The sequence below is a fragment of the Jaculus jaculus genome, chromosome 4 (assembly GCF_020740685.1).
Source record: "Jaculus jaculus isolate mJacJac1 chromosome 4, mJacJac1.mat.Y.cur, whole genome shotgun sequence".
In the NCBI taxonomy this organism is placed as follows: Eukaryota; Metazoa; Chordata; class Mammalia; order Rodentia; family Dipodidae; genus Jaculus; species Jaculus jaculus.
The window spans coordinates 121,392,626-121,415,754 of record NC_059105.1 but is presented as its reverse complement, the minus strand read 5'-3'; the positions used below and the strand labels follow the sequence as shown (position 1 = coordinate 121,415,754).

General features: G+C 43.9%; 1 pseudogene; it reads left to right on the top strand.

The window, feature by feature from the left end:
- LOC123460253 overlaps positions 1-23,129 on the top strand; it is a 90,630-nt pseudogene that overhangs the window by 50,953 nt on the left and 16,548 nt on the right.

The window sequence follows — 23,129 nt, the reverse complement described above, 5'->3', positions numbered from 1 at the left end:
GCAAATTTATGTCAAGGAGCTGCCATTGGAAGTGAGAGCACTCAGAGAAAGGAGAAACACCACTGTGACATGTATCCATTGCAATCCTCACTCCTTGCTTCCTGCCCTAGAACAGAGACCACACCCTCCGCACACCCCAGAGCAGTACTCAAGCAGTGGATGCTCAAGGGAAGCCATGGGTTGGGAGAGGAGTTGAGCATGTTCTGGCATGTAAGTCACCCCTGAAAAGTATTTATTCCAATTTTAAGATCTATGACACACATCCCAGGCTTCTGTCCTTGTTGAAAACCCTATAACACTACCAGATTGGGATACTAAAGTACCTGGCATGACTATTTTTCTAGTCATAAATAAATAGATAATAAAAATAAAAAAATAAAGAATAAAAATAAAGAAATAAAAAATAAAAATAAATAAATAAATAAATAGAGGTATTTCCTAGTTTCCTCTCTTGGCTCCAGGACCACCATTTTCTCTCTTCATTATCCTTCTAGCTTGGACAGAGCCCAGAATGCCTTTCGTTTTTGGTCTCAGCTAGTTCTCTGCCTCTTTCTTCTTCTCATCTACTTCTGGATCCCCATCTGGCTTTTGCTCACCACTGCCACTCCAGCCTGTCTACAACCAGGTCAACAGAGCAGTAGATGACATTGAAAATTCCCAGAAGGTTGGGGTGCTTACATTGAAAAAGTAAAGGCAAAACCAGGTGATTTCTCAGTAAACATTAGTTCACATTTTAGTTCACTTTATGCTGTAATAGCAGAAAGCCACAGACTAAGTATTATGTAAAGAAAAGAAATTTATTTGGTTCACAGTTTTGGAATTTGGTAATTCCAGAATGGAAAGACTCTGTTTAGTATGGCAAGGCAAAGAAACAACTGAGGATGTTCTCAATCTTTTCTTGTTGGATTTACTTCCAAGTCCAGAACAAGTTGTCTTGGCTCTGGGTTCCAGAAAGGGTTTGGGAGAGGCTCCACTGAAGGTCCAATAGGAAAATCAAATGGCCTTACCATGACATGATACCTGGTGTACCTACTGTGAGTTCCTAGTCTACTTATGGGTGTCAGAGGCTGCTGTTTTTCTTATAAGATAGTGGGGAGGGATACCACAATTATTCACATCAAAACAGTCTTTTAGTATAAAATAAGTGATGTGAAAGTGTTTGGGTTTCTGAAGTTGGAACAGTCAAGAATTCTTGAGTTTCTTTAAGAGGCTATAGATTCTTCTTTCTTTCTTGTAAATCCAGAAGAAAAGATATACTACTTTGACTCTTTTGAGATTTAAGTGAGTCACATTTCAGTTTATGCCCATTCTGGATGTATGGGGTGTGGACTCATGGAGGGTCATCATTTCTCTGTTCTCTGGAGAAGATTGCCAAGGACTGCTGGGATGTGGAGGACTCAGGAAACTCTCCAGATCCCTTCCTGTCTTTCTTGGAAAAATGATTTTAAAAAGCAAAGGCAGTTAACATTCCCACTGTAGGCCCAAGTGTCTGGAATGCCATTAGTTCTAACCCCATGTCTTCTTTTAGCACCCAACTGGCAATCTCTCTCTACCCCCTGGTTGCCCAGCCAGGCAACATGCTGAAAAGGACCAGCCTGTTGATGATATGGTGAGAATAGAATCACCAACATCACCTGAGAAATGGCCCAAGAGGTGTTCCTGATGACTCAGAGCTTGAGGAAGAAAGGGCCTGTCCTGGTGCTTGGTCTTCTGGGGGTCATGGCAGTGGGAGGACTGTGTGCTACACTGGGGAAATGGTGTTTGCTCTGCTGCCCTAAAGCCTAGAGTGAAAACTCACACTGAGGAGCACTAAACATCTCTATAAATTCCATTTTTCTTCTCTTCCTCTTTTTTTCCTGGGGTGGGGGGGCGCTCAGTTATTCAAGTTTTGTTTTATTCCACCAGGAAAGACAATTTCCAAAAATTTGCAATATAGTAAAATTAATGACTCATTAATGCCAAGGGCATTATTTATATCTTTATTAGTATGGTGGGCTTTTTATTTTCATTTGATTTTGTTTTAAAAAAATTATATTTTATATATTTTGGGCTGGAGAGATGGCTCAGCTGTTAAGTGCTTGCCTGTGAAGCCTAAGGACCCCGGTTCGAGGCTCGGCTCCCCAGGTCCCACGTTAGCCAGATGCAAAAGGGGGCGCACGCGTCTGGAGTTCGTTTGCAGAGGCTGGAAGCCCTGGCGCGCCCATTCTCTCTCTCCCTCTATCTGTCTTTCTCTCTGTGTCTGTCGCTCTCAAATAAAAATAAATTAAAAAAATTATACTTTATATATTTTGAGAGAGAAAGAGTGAGAAGAGACAGAGAAAGAGAGAGAGAGAGAATGGGCAGTCTAGGGCTTTTAGCCACTGCAAATGAACTCCAGACACATGTATGCTTTGTGCATCTGGCTTATGTGGGTACTGGGGAATCAAACTTGTGTTCTCAGGCTTTGCAGGCAAGTGCCTTAACTGCTAAGCTATCTTTTTAGCCCTGATTTTGATATTTGAGACAAAATATGAATATGGCTTTGGTGGCATATGCCTTTAATTTCAGCAGTCAGAAAGCAGAAGTAGGGATCACTGTAAATTCAAGGCCAGCCTGGCATAAAGAGTGAGTTCCAGGTCAGGCTGGGCTAGAGTGAGACCCTACCTTGGGGAAAAAAAAAAAAAAAAAAAAGAACTCTTTGAACATGCAGCCCTGTTTGTCCCCAATCCTCCTATCTGAGTTTGTCATGTGCTTCTGGAATTACAGGTCTGTGTGCTAGTGTGCCAGGTTGCTGCTTTGTCTGTTGAGTTTCTCATACAAATAGAGGTGATTGTAAGGTTTGGGAGTGACCAAGACCACAGAGAACGCTCTGAGGCAAAGACGGAAGCTTTTATTTGGGAAAAACACGAGCTTCCAGGACTGACTCTCAAGAGCACAGCACAGTCAACTTTTGAGATTATAGATAGTGGGCTATATAGAGTTCTTCAGTTGGGGGAAGGTGAGGAAGGGAAGGGACTCCTTCCAGTGAAGTCTAATTCCTCTGTCATAGGTATTCCCGCTTGTCTCTTTTCTTTTTCTAACATCACCCATTGGCTAGCCATGGTGGTACAGAAGGGAGAATTCATAAATCAGCTAGCAAAGGGCAGAATAGAATTTTATTACAAACCAGCATGAGGTCCAGGAGACTTATTTCCAAAGCCTGGCCTCCTGAGCTCCAGGTGCTACCAACTTATATCGGCTTTTTGTTGTTGTTTTTCAAGGTAGGCTCTTGCTCTAGCCTAGGCTGATCTGGAATTTACTATGTAGGCTCAGGGTGGCCTCAAACTCATGGCGATCCTCCTACCTCTACCTCCCGAGTGCTGGGATTAAAGGCGTGCGCCACCATGCCTGGCTATGATATGGGCCCTTTTGACACTGTCATCCTAGATGCCTTACTTTATTGGTGGGATTGAAACCCTAACCTACACAACCTGAGCCATGAAAAGGGTTTACTTTGCATTGAACAAAATTAGAGGAGTGGAAAGCTGTTATGCTGATGAAAGCCTGCTGGCTGCAAAACAGGATGGGCAAACAAGGGAAAGGCTGGAAAACAGGTGAACACCCAGGGTGAAGGCTGAAAAGTAGGGTGTGGGCTAGGGGTGGGGTCAGAGGTGGCCTTGCAGAAGCAGATTTCAGGTCCCTTAGATTTTCCGGCTTAAATTCTCTTCCACGGAGCAAAGAGTTGCTTTGATTTGGGCAGTGGACATACTTGTACTCACTTCCTTCTTGCTGGGACTGCACTGTACCTCTAGTCGCCCACGCCTCTTCAACCAAAACTCTTAGGATTGCTTTCCTTTTGAGTGGAGTAGCTGGGACAGCTTGGCACATGAAACAGATCAAGTCATGCAAGCAGTTCCAGGCCAGGGCCAGCCATTTCAAAAACTATGGGAAAAACAAGTAAAATTCTGCCCATTAAGTTGATTTCCATTCTTCATGGCATTTAGAAGCCCCTAATCAGGACAAGATAACAGCACTCCTTTTTGCTGTGTGGTGAAGCTTTAAAAAGACCCTCCTTTGAAAAGAAAAAGAAAAGACTCTTCTTGAGCCAGGTGTGGTGGCATGCACCTTTGATCCCAGCCCTTGAAAGGCAGAGGTACGAGGATCACCGTGAGTTCAAAACCACCCTGAGACTACATAGTGAATTCCAGGTCAGCTTGAGCTACAGTGAAACCCTACCTTGAAAAAAACCAACATCTTTCTCATGCCCTCTTGCTCTTCCTCCAGCAAACTATTAAGAAAGCCCAGATCCTGCCTCTTGACCCTGGTGGGAAATTTCAACCACATAATCACCATCCATGTGTGAAACCCCACATCCTACCTCAACCTTTAGCTACTATTAAAATCAATCCTGTCTCCTTCCTCTGCTTACTCAAGCCATTTTACAGCTGGCTAGGAGCTGCCCTGTTCTCTCCAGCATGCCTCATAAACCACATCTTCCTGGTTCATATGTTACATCATCAAGTCTTTACATCCAAACCAAATTTTTGTAACTGGGGTCTATCCTGTTGCTACAGAGTGCTATAATAACAGGACTTGTGACATTTCTTGGGTTTTGCTTTTTTTCTGAGCCTAGTCACTGTTCCTATGGGCTGGTGAAAGGCTACTTGTCTGCTTATCCCAGGGAAGTAGGGAAGGGTTGGGGTTCTACATTAGCTGAAAGAACCTATCCTTTATTTGTGATATTGAGCTCAACAGTTATGCTTAAGATTTGAATAAATGATTTTGTTGCTTTAAAAAGAAAACAGGGGGCTGAAAAGATGGCTTAGTGTAGTGGGGTCCAGTGTAGCACAAACAAGACCACTGACTCACAAAGTGCTGGTAGTGACGTGACATGCTGGGGCCGCACATCAGAGTGCGGAATCTCTGAGAGCAGCCCTGAGCCACTCGGAGTGTCAGCTTTTATTGAAAAAAAAACAAAAAAAAACCCTACAAAATGGGAGTTAAACCATAAATCACAATTCACATGTGACAGTTACAGCCATGAAAGCAATTTTAAACATAGTGGGGAATTTGGTGCATCTTAGAAGATGATAGGGAAGAAAGGGGAAAAAAAGAAAAAGGAACTTGTGAACAGCTCTGTCAGTTACAGGCGGTGCCTGTGGGAGGTGTTTGTAAGATTCCCGGGGGAGGGGGAATCTTCCATGGTGGGAGACCCACACCCAAGAACCAAGACCGAGCCACTGGATGCAAGAGGCAGCTTTATTGTTCACGCAGGCGCCTGCGGGCACTCCAGTCCTTCCAGAGGCTGAGCACCCAGGGCAAGGGGAAGGGTCTCTTTTTATAGGGTTAGGGAGAGCAGAAGCAGGTTTACAGAAGCAGAAGCATGGTTATAGTCCCAGCACTGGTTACTTATTAATAGACTTGGGGTTGGTGGGGATACAGCAGGGTTCCGGGGACTGAGACGGGGATTTTTTTTTTTTTGTTTTCTTCTCTGAAACATCCTGTCAGGGTTATCTATAGTACATTAGGCGGGGTCAGTGGTCATGCTATGGTCACAAGATTGTTTGCCTGTCTGCATCTGGGGGCTGTTTTTGGCTCCTGGTATTTTTCCATAGGGTTTTACATTCCCCCATTTCTCTTGGGACTGAGTAAAATCTTTTACTTACAACTCGGTGTCATTTTGGCGTAATGTTTTTTTTTTTTTTTAATTTTTTTGTTTATTTTTTTTTATTTATTTGAGAGTGACAGACACAGGGAGAAAGACAGAGAGAGAGAGAATGGGCGCGCCAGGGCTTCCAGCCTCTGCAAATGAACTCCAGACGCGTGCGCCCCCTTGTGCATCTGGCTAATGTGGGACCTGGGGAGCCGAGCCTCGAACCGGGGTCCTTAGGCTTCACAGGCAAGCGCTTAACCGCTAAGCCATCTCTCCAGCCCCATTTTGGCGTAATGTTTGATACTGATATTGATTAGTAAGGACCAAGGTTTGGATGACTAAGAGTCTGTCCCGCATAAACTGCACTAGTCTGTTGAAAATGCATGGGCCAAAGGTTAGTAAGAGTGCAAGAATGAGTAGGGGACCTAGGAGGGTGGATAAAAGAGTGGTGAACCAGGGGGATTTGGGTTGCCAGTATACATTTCCAGTGGTTTCACATCCCCAGTTTTTACAATAGTAGTCCAATCTAGTCCCACAGTCTGATGCCTGGGCATGTTGGGGGCAAACATATAGAGTGGAGTTTAACAACTGCCTGGCAGGTTTGGAGTAACATCCTGGGCTAACAGGAGGGTTGTGTCTCCTCCGATGGGTCCTTTTTAGAGTCTCTTTAAAAGGTTTTCTATGGGTGGTCAAGGCGCACAGATTGGGGGTTAAGGAGGGCCACCATGTCCATAATGGGGCAGGGGAGGTAGTAGACCAAATAATTTGTCCTTCCTCAGAAATGACTAGCCAAGTCAAGGATAAGGGAAGGTGAGGACTAGCAGAGACGTTACTCACAAAACTGAAAGTTAAGAAGAGGCATGTTAAGATCGAGAGAGTCTTACCTTTAGGGGATTTGGAGTGCGATGTGCTTTCCATGATGCGGGGTTTGGTGGTGTGCTTTCTGGGTATTCTGTCAGGGCAGCTTTGACGTGGGAGGCGTGGATCCAAGTGGCGATTCCGTCTACTTTTAAGGCCGTGGGAGTTGTCAGGAGCACAGTGTAAGGTCCTTTCCAGCGAGGTTCCAGATTCTTGGTCTGATGTCGACGGACCCAAACTGAGTCCCCTATCTGGAATGAATGGGGGAATTAGCGGTTTATTAGTCGCCTCTTTATAGGCAGCTGCTAGAGGTTTCCAAACTTCCTGGTGTACCAACTGTAGGGCCTTCAAGTGAGCCTGTAGGGTGGGGGTATCAGTAAAATTAGAAATTTCTGTAAGCATGAAAGTGACAGCTGGCGGGGGGGCTGCCATAGAGGATTTCAAAGGGGGTTAGGCCATGAGGGCCTGGGGTGTTTTGGGCCTTGTAGAGGGCCAGGGGTAGGAGTTGTACCCAATCCTTTGAGCCAGTTGCAAGCGTTAATTTAGATAAAGCCTCTTTAATTGTTCTATTTATCCTTTCTACCTGACCTGAACTTTGGAGTCTGTATGCACAATGTAACTTCCAATTGATCCCCAGTGCCTTGGCCACTGACTGACTTACCTGGGAGACAAAGGCAGGCCCATTATCTGACCCGAGTGCCTGTGGCATTCCATACCGAGGAAAGATATTATCTAGTAATTTCTTGGTTACCATTCTGGCGGTTTCATGCTTGGTGGGAAATGCTTCTACCCATCCTGAAAAAGTATCTACAAAAACTAGGAGATATTTGTAACCATACATCCCCGGTTTTACCTCAGTGAAGTTGAGCTCCCAGCAAGCCCCAGCTTGGTGTCCCCTCAGGCGGGACCCAAGGGCCATCTGGGCTCATCCAGCATTTACCTGAGCACACACTTTGCAAGTGTTTGCAATTTCTTTTAGGATTGAACCTTTGTTTAGAAAAAGATGTCCTGTTTCCTTTTGTTCTAGTAGAGTATTCATCTTCTGAGCACTCATGTGGGTTAGCCTGTGAAGTTGCTTAATGAGGAGGACTGTAATCTTTTGAGGTACAATAGTCTTTTCTAGGTAAGTCCATTTGCCGTGGGCAGCATCATATGATGCCCCCAGTTTCTGAATTAAGTCCAAGTCCTCATTCGTGTATTCCCATCCCGGAGTTGGAGATGCTGCTTTAGGAGTCCCCTCCTCAGTGGCCATCAAAATCAAGAGTTGGGGTCCCAGAGCTGCCTCACGGGAGGCTTTATCAGCGAACCTGTTCCCTATGGCCTCGGGGCTGTTTCCTTTCTGGTGGCCTGGACAGTGTATAATGCTGAGCTTCTGGGGTAGGTACAGAGCCTTGAGGAGGGCCAATATCTCAGTCTTATTTTTGATTTCTTTTCTCTCTGAAGTCAGCAGGCCCCTTCTTTTGTAAATTTCCCCATGTATGTGGGCGGTGGCGAATGCATACCGGCTATCAGTGTACACATTGAGTCTTTTACCTTTCGCCTGCTGGAGGGCTTGAGTTAAGGCAATGAGTTCTGCTTTTTGTGCTGAGGTCCCTCCAGGCAGGGCGCTAGCCCAGACTACTTGGTCTCTGGTGGTCACTGTGGCCCCGGCCCGCCTCTCACCATTCAGTAGGAAGCTGCTACCGTCCGTGTACCAGGTGAAATCTGCATCCTGCAGCGGCTGGTCAGTGAGATCCTTCCTGGTTCTGTGTACCTCTGCAAGAATCTGCTGGCAATTATGAGTCTCTGGCCCCTTAGGGAGGGGCAACAGGGTGGCCGGGTTTAGGGCCACTATTGGACCAAATTGCACACGGTCTTTGTCAAGAAGCAAGGATTGGTAATGAGTCATATGTGTATTAGACAGCCAGCGATCTGGGGGCTGTCTCACGATAGACTCAATGGCATGTGGCGTTAGCACAGTCAGAGGTTGCCCCAGGGTTAGTTTACTTGCATCCTTGGTTAAGACTGCAACTGCAGCGATCATCCTTAGGCATGGTGGCCAGCCTGAGGCCACTGGGTCTAACTTTTTTTTTTTTTGAGAGATATGCAACCGGGCGCCTCCATGGTCCAAGCCTCTGAGTTAGCACCCCCTTCGCAAACCCCTGTCTTTTATCTATGAATAGCTCGAAGGGCTTGGTGATGTCAGGCAAGCCCAAAGCCGGAGGAGAGAGGAGAGAGTGTTTAATTTTGTCAAAAGCCTCTTGCTGTGGCTTAGTCCAATTGAAGGGGGTTCCTTGTTTAGTCAAGGGGTAAAGGGGGGCTACCATTTCAGTAAACCCTGGTATCCATAGGTGACAGAACCCGGCGGTCCCCAAGAACTCTCTGAGTTGTCTATGGTTCTGGGGGACAGGAATGCGAGCTACAGTGTCTATTCGGGCCAGTGTTAACCAGCGTTGGCCATTTCTTAATTTGTACCCCAAGTAGGTGACCTCATGTTGACAGATTTGGGCCTTCTTAGCAGAAGCTCTATAGCCCAAGCATCCCAGAGTCTCAAGCAGGGCCCCGGTACCATTATGACAGTCCTGATGTGAGGAGGCCGCAAGCAGGAGATCATCCACATATTGGAGCAGAATTAAAGACGGGTGCTGGACTAGAAAGTCAGCCAGGTCCTGGTGTAAGGCTTCATCAAAGAGGGTGGGACTGTTTTTAAATCCCTGGGGAAGTCTTATCCATGTTAATTGCCCTGAGATTCCAAAGTCAGGGTCCTTCCATTCGAATGCAAACAGTGGCTGACTCTGGGGAGCCAGTCTCAGGCAGAAAAAGGCATCCTTTTTTTTTTTTTAAATTTAATTTATTAGTTTTCTTTTCAGTAAATACAGACAGTTTGGTACCATTATTTAGGCTCATCTGTGATCTACCCCCTCCCATTAGACCCTCCTTGTTAATGAAAATGGGTCTTGCATTGTGGAGTTAGCCCCCAGTTATTGGTATGATAAATGTCTCTGCAAATCATGACCCAACATGTAACTCTGACATTCTTTCCGCCCCCTCTTCCGCAAAATTTCCCTGAGCCATGTTGGGTTCATTTTTGGTGTGCTTCAGTGCTGAGGTGTTGGGGGCCTCTGAGGCTTTAGCTCTCTGATTTGGTAGGAGTTGATTTTTCTCTGCATCGATCTCCTTCCCCTTTGTGCTGGTATCCGGTTCACAGGAAAACATCACCCTTGCTTATTTCACCAGTTGTCCTTAGTTTCAGTTGGGCCCCTTTTGAGGTATGTTGGGGCAGCTCTCTTCTTAGGATCTGCATCTATCTGGAAAAGAGAAGCAGATTCTCCCACGGAGAGTAAGTTAGCACCCGGAAAATTGAGATAACACTTACTTTTTTGATAGAGAGTTTGATAGGTGTAGGCCCTCTTATACCCCGTGATTGATGGTAGCTTGATGTTGTAGAGTGGGCTTGTGTTTGGGTATGGTTCTGACTTGATTCCCAGCTCCAGCTAAGGGTCTAGTACCACTGAGTGGATCAGTTAGCCAACTCAAGAGCAATTGATTCCTCACCATGGCTGTGTACCACTATTGCACTTGTGTGGGCATCACATCCGGTTATTTGTTGCTAATTAGGTTAAACAATGTGTTGCTTGGACAGATCTTGGTCATTTCCCCCAGTCGCCTATGTAGCGCCTTCTGGCACTAGACACGCTGACTGTCTGGGGACTGACTCTCTCCTGGCTTCCAGCCATGTCATTCCATTTTACGTGTCAGCTGCATATGGAGTCTTCAGCAATAGGGTCTTACCACTGGCCTTTGGTGGGTCATCAAGTACTCTGACAGAAGTCTGTCATTGTTTTGGGAAACCTTGTAGGTTTCTCTGATCAAAAGCTCATTGTGGATGGTAGGCCCAAGCTGGAAGTGGGGGTTACAGGTCAGTGTCCACTATTAAATTGAGGAAAAAGATAACTAATATACAAGAGTTAGAGAGGAGAGAGATAGAGGGGAGAGGGGGAGAGGGAAGATGTAGGAGATTTAGGTCAGTCTTGATCCTACCCTCTCCAGTGTCTTGTGGTTCAGGTGTTTCCTATAAGGGTCTAGTGAAGGTTCAGCCATTTGGTCTGTCTTTTAGGAAGTAGAATTTTATGGTACCATTGCCGCTTGGGTCCGGATTACTGTTTTCCACCCTTTGATTCCCTCCCCGCCCTCCCATCCATCTTATTGTCTAGTCCATGAGGTGCTTGCTGGGTATGTAAGGCATCTTGGGCAGATTCAGGTTAGGTGTTGCAGATGAGTGAGACTATGTGTCGATTTTTTTTCTGTGATTGGGTAAGTTCGCTGAGAATGATCTGTTCCAGGTTCAACCATTTTTCCTCAAATTTCTTTATGTCGTTTTTTCTTACTGCTGTATAGAATTCCATTGTGTAGATATACCACATCTTTGTTATCCATTCTTCTAATGATGGACATCTGGGTTGATTCCAGCTTTTAGCGATTACGAATTGAGCTGCTACAAACATGGTTGAGCAAATCTCTCTGGCTTTTGGTTTGAAGGTTTTAGGGTACATGCCCAGTAATGGTATAACTGGGTCTGTTGGTATTTCTATAGTCAGCTTTTTCAGGAGTCTCCATATTGCTTTCCAAAGTGGTTGTACCATCCTGCATTCCCACCAACAGTGAATGAGTGTCCCTGCTTCTCCACATCCTTGCCAGCATTTATTTTCATTTGACCTTTCGATGTTGGCTATCCTTATTGGGGTAAGGTGGAATCTCATAGTTGTTTTAATTTGCATTTCTCTGATGATTAGGGATGATGAACATTTTCTTAGGTGTGTGTTTGCCATTTGTATCTCTTCCTCTGTGAATTGCCTGTTTAACTCTGTGCCCCATTTTGTGAGTGGGGTATTTGTCTTCTTACTGTTTAGACTTTTGAGTTCTTTGTAAATTCTAGACATAAGGCCTCTATCAGTTGGATAACCTGCAAATATTTTCTCCCATTCTGTGGGTATTCTATTGGCTTTGCTTATTATATGCTTGTCTGTAAAGAAACTCTTCAGCTTCATATGATCCCAATGGTTGAGTGACTGTTTAAGAACTTGAGCCACTGAGGTTTTATTCAGGAAGTCTTTTTCCATTCCTATATCATGGAAAGTACTTCCTAAATTTTCTTCCAGTAATTTTTGAGTTTCTGGTCTTATGTTGAGGTCTTTGATCCATTTGGATTTGAGTGTTGTGCACGGTGAAATGTGTGGATCAAGTTTTAGTTTCCTGCATGTGGTTATTCAGTTTGTCCAGCACCATTTGTTGAAGATGCTATAGAAAAAGGCATCCTTTAAGTCCAAGATTGAATACCACTGATGAGAGGGAGGTAAAGAACTCAGCAGGTTATAAGGATTAGGCACAGTGGGGTGGATATCTTCCACCCTTTTGTTAACTTCCCTAAGGTCTTGGACAGGGCGATAGTCCCTGGTACCAGGCTTCTTGACAGGTAATAGTGGAGTATTCCATGGGGATCTACAGGTGGTCAGAATTCCCTGGTCCAAGAGCCTTCTTATGTGAGGCCTAATTCCCAGGTAGGCCTCATTAGACATTGGATATTGTTTAACTGATATTGGGGATGTCGATGTCCTTAAGGTTATAATAAGGGGGGCCTGTTGTCTGGCCAATCCCATCCCTCCAGTTTCTGCCCAGGCCAGTGGGTAGGCCTTTAGCCAATAATCTATATCTTTAGGTTCACTTGGGGAGTTGTCATGGAGCCGATATTCATCTTCCAGATTAAGAGTCAGTACATGTAGGGGAACTCCCTTAGGACCAGATACTTTGGCCCCAGTTCCTTCAAAATGAATTTGGGCTTTTAATTTTGTTAAAAGGTCCCTCCCTAACAATGGGTAGAGGCAATCCGATACGTGTAGAAAAGAATGTGTGACCTTACTGGTGGCTAAATGTACCTTCCGTTCGGTGGTCCAGTGGTATTGTTTTCCTCCTGTGGCACCTTGTACCCAGGCTGTCCGGCCGCTCAGGGTTCCAGGGCATTGGGTGAGGACCGAATGTTGGGCGCCAGTGTCCACTAGGAACGTGACAGGGTGCCCCCCCCGACAGTAAGAGTTAACCTAGGCTCGGGGGGGGGGGGGGGCTCCTGGCCCTGACTGCCCTAGTCTTCATCTAGGGCAAACAGGTTGGATTTCGGGGTGGAATCTGTTGGTTTCCTGGGTCTTTTAGGGCAGTCCTTTACCCAGTGTCCTTTTTCTTTGCAGTATGCACATAGGTCCCGGTCCACTCTGGGTCTGGGTCTCCCTTGGTCTCCCAACCTATTAGTCCTATCATTGTTCTGTACTACAGTGGCCAAGAGGCGGCTCAATTCTTTGCTCCTTTTGCGTTCTCTTGCATTTTCCCTGTCCTCTGCTTCTTTCCTAAGTTTGTCCTCCCTGTCCTCTGCCTCCCTACGTAAGCGGTCTTCTCTCTCTTCTGGTGTCTCTCGCTTATTAAAAATCTTTTCTGCTTCCTTTAATAAATCTTGGAGAGACTGTCCTTGTAAATTGTCTAATCTTTGAAGTTTATTTCTAATATCTGGGGCAGACTGCCAGATAAAAGTCATGGACACATTTACCCCCTGATTAGGATCCTCCGGATCATAGGGGGTGTACATGCGATAGGCTTCCTTAATTCTCTCTAGAAAGGCAGCAGGGGATTCATCTGGTTTTTGTATTACTTGCTTTACCTTGGCCAAATTAGTAGGGTGGCGCCCAGCACCACGGAGGCCCGCTATGAGCAACTGGTGATAAAGGCGTAGGTGCCCCCTACCGTCTGCTGAGGCATGATCCCATTTAGGGTGAGTCAAAGGGAAAGCGTCATTGATCTCATCTAGTATCTGGGTAGGTCTCCCATCGTCGCCTGGTACATCTTTCGGGCTTCCAGGAAGACCCTCTGCTTTTCTTCTGACGTGAGAAGAGCCTGTAGGAGCTGTTGGCAGTCATCCCAAGTGGGTTTATGGGTGACTAAAATAGACTCAATCAGGTTAGTTAATACGGTAGGGTCCTTAGAGAAAGGCGGGTTGTGGGTCCGCCAATTATATAAGTCTGAGGCAGAGAAGGGCCAATATTGAACCTGTTCCCCTGGCCCCTGCCTCAAGGGAAAGGCTTGTGAAGTCTCCTTCTTAGGTGGCTGCTCTCGGTGGCTCCTCAGACGTCCAGCCACTGGGGAAGGGAGCTCGGGTGGGGCCAAAGGGGCTGGTGGCTGGTGACTAGGGGTATCTTGGGTCTGAGATCTATAGGGAGGGGGCTCCTCTGAGAGGAGATCTATAAGGGGGGTGTTGGGTCTGGGGGAAGTACTGGTTTTGGGGGCTTCTTGGTTTCAACTGGACAACAAGAGGAAGAGGAGGTAGGGGCAGGGATAGGCAGCGGTGGGGTAGGTTGAGGAGGAATGAAAGGAATGACTCAGGGTGGCGGGTTGACTGTCAGACTTTCCCAGGTAACTATATAGGGGACCTGATCTGGGTGTCCGTGTGGGCCATGATCAAACACTTTAGCTTTCACCTGTAAAATAGTAGAGAGGTTAAAAGTTCCATCCCTTGGCCAGCCCACATTGAAAGTGGGCCATTCTGCGGAGCAGAAAGTTTGCCATTTTTCCTTTTTGACGTCTACTGACTGGTTGGAGGCGATCTTCCGAACATCTTTCCAATGATCTAGGGTTAAACTCAGGGGGGTCACCATTTTTTGACCTGTTTTGTCAAGAGACAACACTAAACAAACACCAAGGACTAAGACAACAGAGAGACAGCCAGCACAGAGACGCGCAGCGCAGCTTCGGTAGCAAATTGAAAATGCAGATTCAGACGGGAGGACTGTTCATCCACCCAACAGACTAACGTATCCCTTAGATACTTGTTGAGCCCCGAAAAATCGGGCTCGCAGGTTCCCTGGAGCATCCTCCAGGGTGGTGGGGGAGAAGTCTGAGCCCATCAGCTCCTTCTCAGGCCGCCCAGATACAAAACGACATCGGATCCGAGCCGATTTTCTAACGCAGCGCAAACAGTCAAAAACGAAACCAGACATAGACAGACAGAATGGTGCACCAAATCAATCGCTTACCTTCCGGTAGGCAGTAGTTGGGTTGGGCAGGGGTCTCTCTATCCCGGAGGAGCCCCCAGTTGTAAGATTCCCGGGGGAGGTGGAATCTTCCATGGTGGGAGACCCACGCCCAAGAACCAAGACCGAGCCACTGGATGCAAAGGCAAGAGGCAGCTTTATTGTTCACACAGGCACCTGCGGGCACTCCAGTCCTTCGAGAGGCTGAGCGCCCCGGGAAAGGGGAAGGGTCTCTTTTTATAGGGTTAGGGAGAGCAGAAGCAGGTTTACAGAAGCAGAAGCATGGTTACAGTCCCAGCACTGGATACTTATTAATAGACTTGGGGTCGGTGGGGATACAGCAGGGTTCCGGGGACTGAGACGGGGATTTTTTTTTGTTTTGTTTTCTTCTCGGAAACATCCTATCAGGGTTATCTATAGTACATTAGGCGGGGTCAATGGTCATGCTATGGTCACAAGATTGTTTGCCTGTCTGCATCTGGGGGCTGTTTTTGGCTCCTGGTATTTTTCCATAGGGTTTTACAGTGTTGTGGGGTAGGTCTGTCACCAGGAATCTCCCAATACCCAGCTTATATGCCCTTAAGGAGTTTGCTAAACAGTTCAGGCCCCAAATAATGCTCTTCAGACTAGCAGAGTCTCCTGTTTACCTGCCATTCGCAGAGCTTCCTGTTTGTCTACCGTCTGTTTCCTACAAGGAGTGACTTCTATTTTTCTCTAAGCTAGGTATTAAAAATGTAGAGAATATAAAATTTTGTTCTCTTTACATTAGCAGTTAAGCTGTTTGCCTGTGAAGCCAAAGGACCCAGTTTGATTCCCCAGTACCCACGTAAGCCAGATGCATAAGGGGGTGCATGTATCTGGAGTTCATTTGCAGTGCCTAGAGGCCCTGACACGCCCATTCTGTTTCCTCTCTGTATGTCTCTCTCTCTCTGCTTACAAATAAATAAAAATAAAAAATAAAAAAAGAGGGCTGGAGAGATGGCTTAGTGGTTAAGGTATTTGCCTGCAAAGCCAAAAGACCCTAGTTTGATTCCTCAGGACCCACATAAGTCATATGCACAAGGTAGCACAGGTGTCTGGAGTTCGTTTGTAGCACTGAACTGCACCCATTCTCTCTTTCTCTCTCTCTGCCTCTCTCTCTCTTTCTCTCTCTCAAATAAAATAAATAAGGTTAAAAATAAAAAAAGAATGAAAGAACTGAAAGATGGCTTAGCAATTAAGGTGCTTGCCTGCAAAGCCTAAGGACTGAGGTTTGATTACCCAGTGCGCACATAAGCCAGAGGCACAAGGTGGCACATGCATCTGTAGTTTGTATGCAGTAGCTAGAGGCCCTGGGGTGCATATTCATTCTCTCTCTGTGTCAAATAAATAAATTAATTAATTTAATTACATTAAAAAAGGGAAAAGGAAAAGAAATGAATAGATGGAAAACTATTGACCTAATTCAAATCTCTTTTTTAAAAAAATATTTATTTATGACAGAGAGAATATGGGTGCACCAGGACCCACTGTGGCTGCAAAAAAATATAAAATAAAAAATATTCCAGGGACATGTGCCACTTTTTGCATTTGGGTTTATGTGGGTACTGGGGAACTGAACCCTGAATCATCAGGCTTTGCAAGGAAGCATTTTTAATCATTGAGTCATCTTTCCAACCTGAATCTCTCCTTTCAAATAAGAGAAAGTGAGGTCTAGAATGTTCACAGATGCAATATGACTGACTAAAGGGTTACTTCTGTTCTCGATTCTTTAATTACCAGTTCCCAAATTAGAATCACTACCTGTGACTACTATGTCCCTGCACTTTTATTTAACTTGGATGTTCCCAAAGCCTGGCCTTTCTCAGGAGCCTTGGATCTGCCCTACATCTTCTGCAGGCCACAGCCCATGTGGACAACCATAAAGTAGGGCTGTATGCCCTTCAGTAGCCACCTCCCCCACACGTACAGAGAGAAGGAGCTTGTTCTGCTGGTTGCCATAGAAGTCAGCCTCTTACTACCTCAGGCGGCTTTGTAGGTGGCTCAGGTGGTTTAAGCTAAAAGATGTTCATTTCCAGGGGCTGAAGCAAATTTGTGGCAAGCTTTGTAAATTTGCAACCAATGCTGTTGGGGGTGTTTGTGTGTGCTATGAATGCAGTTTGCTGCTCCTGACACTTTCATTTCTTGGTATACAGACCAAAGATCAGATCATTACCTCTGCCAGGAAAATTGCAGCTGCTGGAGAAAACCTAACCAGACTCATTGGCATTATTGCTAAGAACTGTGTAGATGAAAGTTGCTCCTGGGAGCTTGTATGTGTGCTGGAGCAGATTCAAACATTGAGCAGCCAGCTCCGCATCCTCTCCAGGTAGGAGGAGGCTTTGAGCTGAGCTCTTCTGTCTGGAGACCCGGTGGGACTACATGGAATGTCGTTGTGTTTCATTTAATGTCTTATCCTCCATGAGTTTAAACCGGCCCCTTCCCCAGCTAAAATACAGGGTACCTACTCCCATGGGACAGCTGTGTTCACAACACTTCAGGGTGAGTCTTCTACATCAATGACTGACATTCTTTCTTTATAATCATTTTAACTGTTAGTGCTCCATTTTAAACTAATCTCTCTAATGAAAAAGTCAGTTATCTTTTAAATCTGCAGTCATAATGCTACACCGTGACATTCTGGGAAATGATAGACCATACATACATTCACTTGATTCATACTTCTTTTTGTTTATTTTTATAAAAATCCCACTTAAAAGCCGGGCATGGTGGCACATGCCTTTAATCCCAGCGTGTGGGAGGCAGAGATAGGAGGATTGCTGTGAGTTCAAGGCCACCTTGAGACTCCATAGTGAATTCCAGGTCAGCCTGGGCTAAAGTGAGACCCTACCTTGAAAAAAAAAATCCCTCTTCAAATGTAATATTACCTAGGCATGGTGGCACATGCCTTTAATCCCAGCACCTCTGGAGGCAGATGAAAGAGGATCACTGTGTGTTTGTTGCCAGCCTGGAACTACAGAGAATATTCCAGGGACAGCTTGGGATAGAGTGAGATTCTATCTCATCCTTGCCCCCCACCCCCAGAAAGGAACATTAGGCCTTTAGAAGCTTCCTGCTGTAAGTGATTCCTACCAAGACACCTCAGCTTTCTGTAAGAGGCTCACGTTGTCAAGCTTCTCCTCCTTGGAAATGGCCTCTTCACCTGGTCTAAGGTCTGCTTTCCTTCCTTCACTTCAAGTGTAAAGGCCTCTCTAGCAAGAAGCAAGTACTCTGAAGAGCTCCTGGTGGAAAATGCCCAGCAACTCCTCCAGGCTGTGTCCAGGAGAGGCTGCCACTCGACGGGTGAGTGCCACAGAAGCCTGGCATGTGACTGACACTCACGAGGGTCTGTCTCCTTAGCTGTTACGCCCAGCTCTGTTCTTTCTGAGCCTGACTCTTCACCTCCTGTGTTTCTTTTGAATAGTTCCATTGGCCTGCCTTCAGTCTCACTGACTGCTTCTTGGGCTGCATCAAATCTGCTAATGTACCCTTATAGCATTCTGTATACCATTACTATGTTTTCTTGATTTCCAGCATGCCCCTTTAGCTAGTTAGTTAGCTGGTAATTTTTGTTTGACAGTGTCTTGCTATGTAGCCTTGAAGTTGCTATGTAGCCTAGTTTCCCTTTGAATTCATAATCCTCCTGCCTCAGCTGCTGAATTACGGGTATTACAAGTATGTACCACCTGACCTTTTTATTACTTTTTATTTTATTTATTTTTTTGTAAATTTTTATTAACATTTTCCATGATTATAAAATATATCCCATGGTAATTCCCTCCCTCCCCACCCCCACACTTTCCCATTTGAAATTCCATTCTCCATCATATTACCTCCCCATTACAATCATTGTAATTACATATATACAATATCAACCTATTAAGTATCCTCCTCCCTTCCTTTCTCTACCCTTTATGTCTCCTTTTTAACTTACTGACCTCTGCTACTAAGTATTTTCATTCTCACGCAGAAGCCCAGTCATCTGTAGCTAGGATCCACATATGACAGAGAACATGTGGCGCTTGGCTTTCTGGGCCTGGGTTACCTGACTTAGTATAATACTTTCCAGGTCCATCCATTTTTCTGCAGATTTCATAACTTCATTTTTCTTTACTGCTGAGTAGAACTCCATTGTATAAATGTGCCACATCTTCATTATCCACTCATCTGTTGAGGGACATCTAGGCTGGTTCCATTTCCCAGCTATTATAAATTGAGCAGCAATAAACATGGTTGAGCATGTACTTCTAAGGAAATGAGATGAGTCCTTTGGATATATGCCTAGGAGTGCTATAGCTGGGTCATGTGGTAGATCAATCTCTAGCTGTTTTATGAACCTCCACACTGTTTTCCAAAATGGCTGGACCAGATTGCTTGCCACCAGCAGTGCAGGAGGGTTCCTTTTTTTCCACATCCCCGCCAACATTTATGATCATTTGTTTTCATGATGGTGGCCAATCTGACAGGAGTGAGATGGAATCTCAATGTAGTTTTAATCTGCATTTCCCTGATGACTAGTGACGTAGAACTTTTTTTAGATGCTTATATGCCATTCGTATTTCTTCCTTTCAGAACTCTCTATTTAGCTCCATAGCCCATTTTTTGATTGGCTTGTTTGATTCCTTATTATTTAACTTTTTGAGTTCTTTGTATATCCTAGATATTAATCCTCTATCAGATATATAGCTGGCGAAGGTTTTTTCCCATTCTGTAGGTTGCCTCTTTGCTTTTTTCACTGTGTCCTTTGCAGTGCAAAATCTTTGTAATTTCATTAGGTCCCAGTGGTTAATCTGTGGTTTTATTGCCTGAGCAAATGGGGTTGTATTCAGAAAGTCTTGGCCAAGACCAATATGTTGAAGGGTTTCCCCTACTTTTTCCTCTAGCAGTTTCAAAGTTTCCGGTCTGATGTTAAGGTCTTTAATCCATTTGGACTTAATTCTTGTGCATGGCGAGAGAGAAGAATCTATTCTCATCCTTCTGCAGATATATATCCAGTTTTCAAAACACCATTTGCTGAAGAGGCTGTCTCTTCTCCAATGAGTATTTTTGGCATTTTTATCGAATATCAGGTGGCTATAGCTACTTGGGCTTACATCTGGGTCCTCTATTCTGTTCCACTGATCTACATGTCTGTTTTTGTGCCAGTACCATGCTGTTTTTGTTACTATGGCTCTTTAGTATAGGTTAAAATCAGGTATGGTGATACCACCAGCCTCTTTTTTTTTTTTTTTTTAATTTTTATTAACATTTTTCATGATTATAAAATATATCCCATGGTAATTCCCTCCCTCCCCACCCCCACATTTCCCGTTTGAAATTCCATTCTCCATCATATTACCTCCCCATAACAATCATTGTAATTACATATATACAATATCAACCTATTAAGTATCCTCCTCCCTTCCTTTCTCCACACTTTATGTCTCCTTTTCAACTTACTGGCCTCTGCTACTAAGTATTTTCATTCTCACACAGAAGCCCAGTCATCTGTAGCTAGGATCCCCATATGAGAGAGAACATGTGGCGCTTGGCTTTTTGGGCCTGGGTTACCTGACTTAGTATAATACTTTCCAGGTCCATCCATTTTTCTGCAAATTTCATAACTTCATTTTTCCTTACCGCTGAGTAGAACTCCATTGTATAAATGTACCACATCTTCATTATCCACTCATCTGTTGAGGGACATCTAGGCTGGTTCCATTTCCCAGCTATTATAAATTGAGCAGCAATAAACATGGTTGAGCATGTACTTCTAAGGAAATGAGATGAGTCCTTTGGATATATGCCTAGGAGCGCTATAGCTGGGTCATATGGTAAATCAATCTCTAGCTGTTTTAGGAACCTCCACACTGTTTTCCACAATGGCTGGACCAGATTGCATTCCCACCAGCAGTGAAGAAGGGTTCCTTTTTTTCCACATCCCCGCCAACATTTATGATGAGTTGTATTCATGATGGTGGCCAATCTGACAGGAGTGAGATGGAATCTCAAAGTAGTTTTAATCTGCATTTCCCTGATGACTAGTGACGTAGAACATTTTTTTATAGGCTTATATGCCATTCGTATTTCTTCCTTTCAGAACTCTCTATTTAGCTCCATAGCCCATTTTTTGATTGGCTTGTTTGATTCCTTATTATTTAACTTTTTGAGTTCTTTGTATATCCTCTATATTAATCCTTTATCAGATATATAGCTGGCGAAGATTTTTTCCCATTCTGTAGGTTGCCTCTTTGCTTTTTTCACTGTGTCCTTTGCGGTGCAAAATCTTTGTAATTTCATTAGGTCCCAGTGGTTAATCTGTGGTTTTATTGCCTGAGCAATTGGGGTTGTATTCAGAAAGTCTTTGCCAAGACCAATATGTTGAAGGGTTTCCCCTACTTTTTCCTCTAGCAGTTTCAAAGTTTCAGGTCTGATGTTAAGGTCTTTAATCCATTTGGACTTAATTCTTGTGCATGGCGAGAGAGAAGAATCTATTTTCATCCTTCTGCAGATATTTATCCAGTTTTCAAAACACCATTTGCTGAAGAGGCTGTCTCATCTCCAATGAGAATTTTTGGCATTTTTATCGAATATCAGGTGGCTATAGCTACTTGGGCTTACATCTGGGTCCTCTATTCTGTTCCACTGATCTACATGTCTGTTTTTGTGCCAGTACCATGCTGTTTTTGTTACTATGGCTCTGTAGTATAGGTTAAAATCAGGTATGGTGATACCACCAGCCTCTTTTTTGTTGCTCAGTATTATTTTAGATATTCGAGGTTTTTTTGTGATTCCAAATGAATTTTTGGATTGTTTTTTCTATTTCCATGAAGAAAGCCTTTGGAATTTTGATAGGGATGGCATTAAATGTGTAGATTGCTTTAGGTAAGATTGCCATTTTCATGATATTGATTCTTCCAATCCAGGAACAAGGGATGTTTCTCCACTTTCTAGTGTCTTCTGCAATTTCTCACTTGAGTGTTTTAAAGTTCTCATTGTATAGATTCTTTACTTCCCTGGTTAGGTTTATTCCAAGGTATTTTATTTTTTTTGATGCAATTTTGAATGGGAGTGATTCTCTGATTTCATCCTCTGTGTGTTTGTTGTTAGCATATATGAAGGCTACTGATTTCTGTGTATTTATTTTGTATCCTGCTACATTGCTGTAGGTTTTGATCAGCTCTAACAGCTTGCTAGTAGACTCTCTAGGGTCCTTTATGTATAGAATCATGTCATCTGCAAATAATGATAACTTGAGCTCTTCCTTTCCAATTTGTATCCCTTTTATGTGTGTCTCTTGCCTTATTGCTATGGCTAAGACTTCCAAAACTATATTAAATAGAAGTGGGGACAGTGGACACCCTTGTCTTGTTCCTGATTTTAGTGGAAAAGCTTCCAGTTTTTCCCCATTTAGTAATATGTTGGCTGTAGGCTTGTCATAAATAGCCTTTATTATATTGAGATATGTTCCTTCTATTCCCAGTCTCTGTAGGACTTTTATCATGAAGGGATGTTGGATTTTGTCAAATGCTTTCTCTGCATCTAATGAGATGATCATGTGATTTTTGTCCTTCAACCCGTTTATGTAATGTATTACATTTATAGATTTGCGTATGTTGAACCATCTCTGCATCTCTGGGATAAAGCCTACTTGGTCAGGGTGAATGATCTTTTTGATATACTCTTGTATTCTGTTTGCCAATATTTTGTTGAGAATTTTTGCATCTATGTTCATGAGGGAGATTGGTCTGTAATTTTCTTTTTTTGTTCTATCTTTGCCTGGTTTTGGTATCAGGGTGATGCTGGCCTCATAGAAGGAGTTTGGTAGAATTCCTTCTTTTTCTATTTCCTGGAAAAGCTTAAGAAGCAATGGTGTTAGCTCTTCCTTAAAAGTCTGGTAAAATTCAGCAGTGAATCCATCCGGGCCTGGGCTTTTTTTAGTTGGGAGATTATTGATAACTGTTCAGATCTCCATGTTTGTTATAGGTCTATTTAAGTGATTAATCTCATTTTGATTTCATTTAGGTAGGTCATATAGATCAAGGAAATCATCCATTTCTTTCAGATTTTCATACTTTGTGGAGTATATGCTTTTGTAGTATGTCCCTATGATTTTTTGAATTTCTCTGGAATCTGTTGTGATGTTACCTTGTTCATCTCTGATTTTATTAATTTGTGTCTCTTCTCTCTTTCTTTTGGTCAGATTTGCTAAGGGTTTATCAATCTTGTTTATCCTTTCAAAGAACCAACTCTTTGTTTCATTAATTCTTTGGATTGTTCTTTTTGTTTCTATTTCATTAATTTCTGCCCTAATCTTTATTATTTCTTCCCGTCTACTAATTTTTGGTTTGCCTTGTTCCTCTTTTTCCAAGGTTTTAAGTCGAAGCATTAGGTCGTTTACTTGCGACCTTTCTAATTTCTTAATATAGGCACTGAAGGCTATAAATTTACCTCTTAGAACTGCCTTCATTGTGTCCCAGAGATTTTGGTATGTTGTGTTCTCATTATCATTTGACTCTATAAATTTTTTGATTTCCTTTTTGATTTCTTCATTGACCCACTCATCATTTAGTAGTGTATTGTTTAGTTTCCATGATTTTGTGTATGCTCTATAG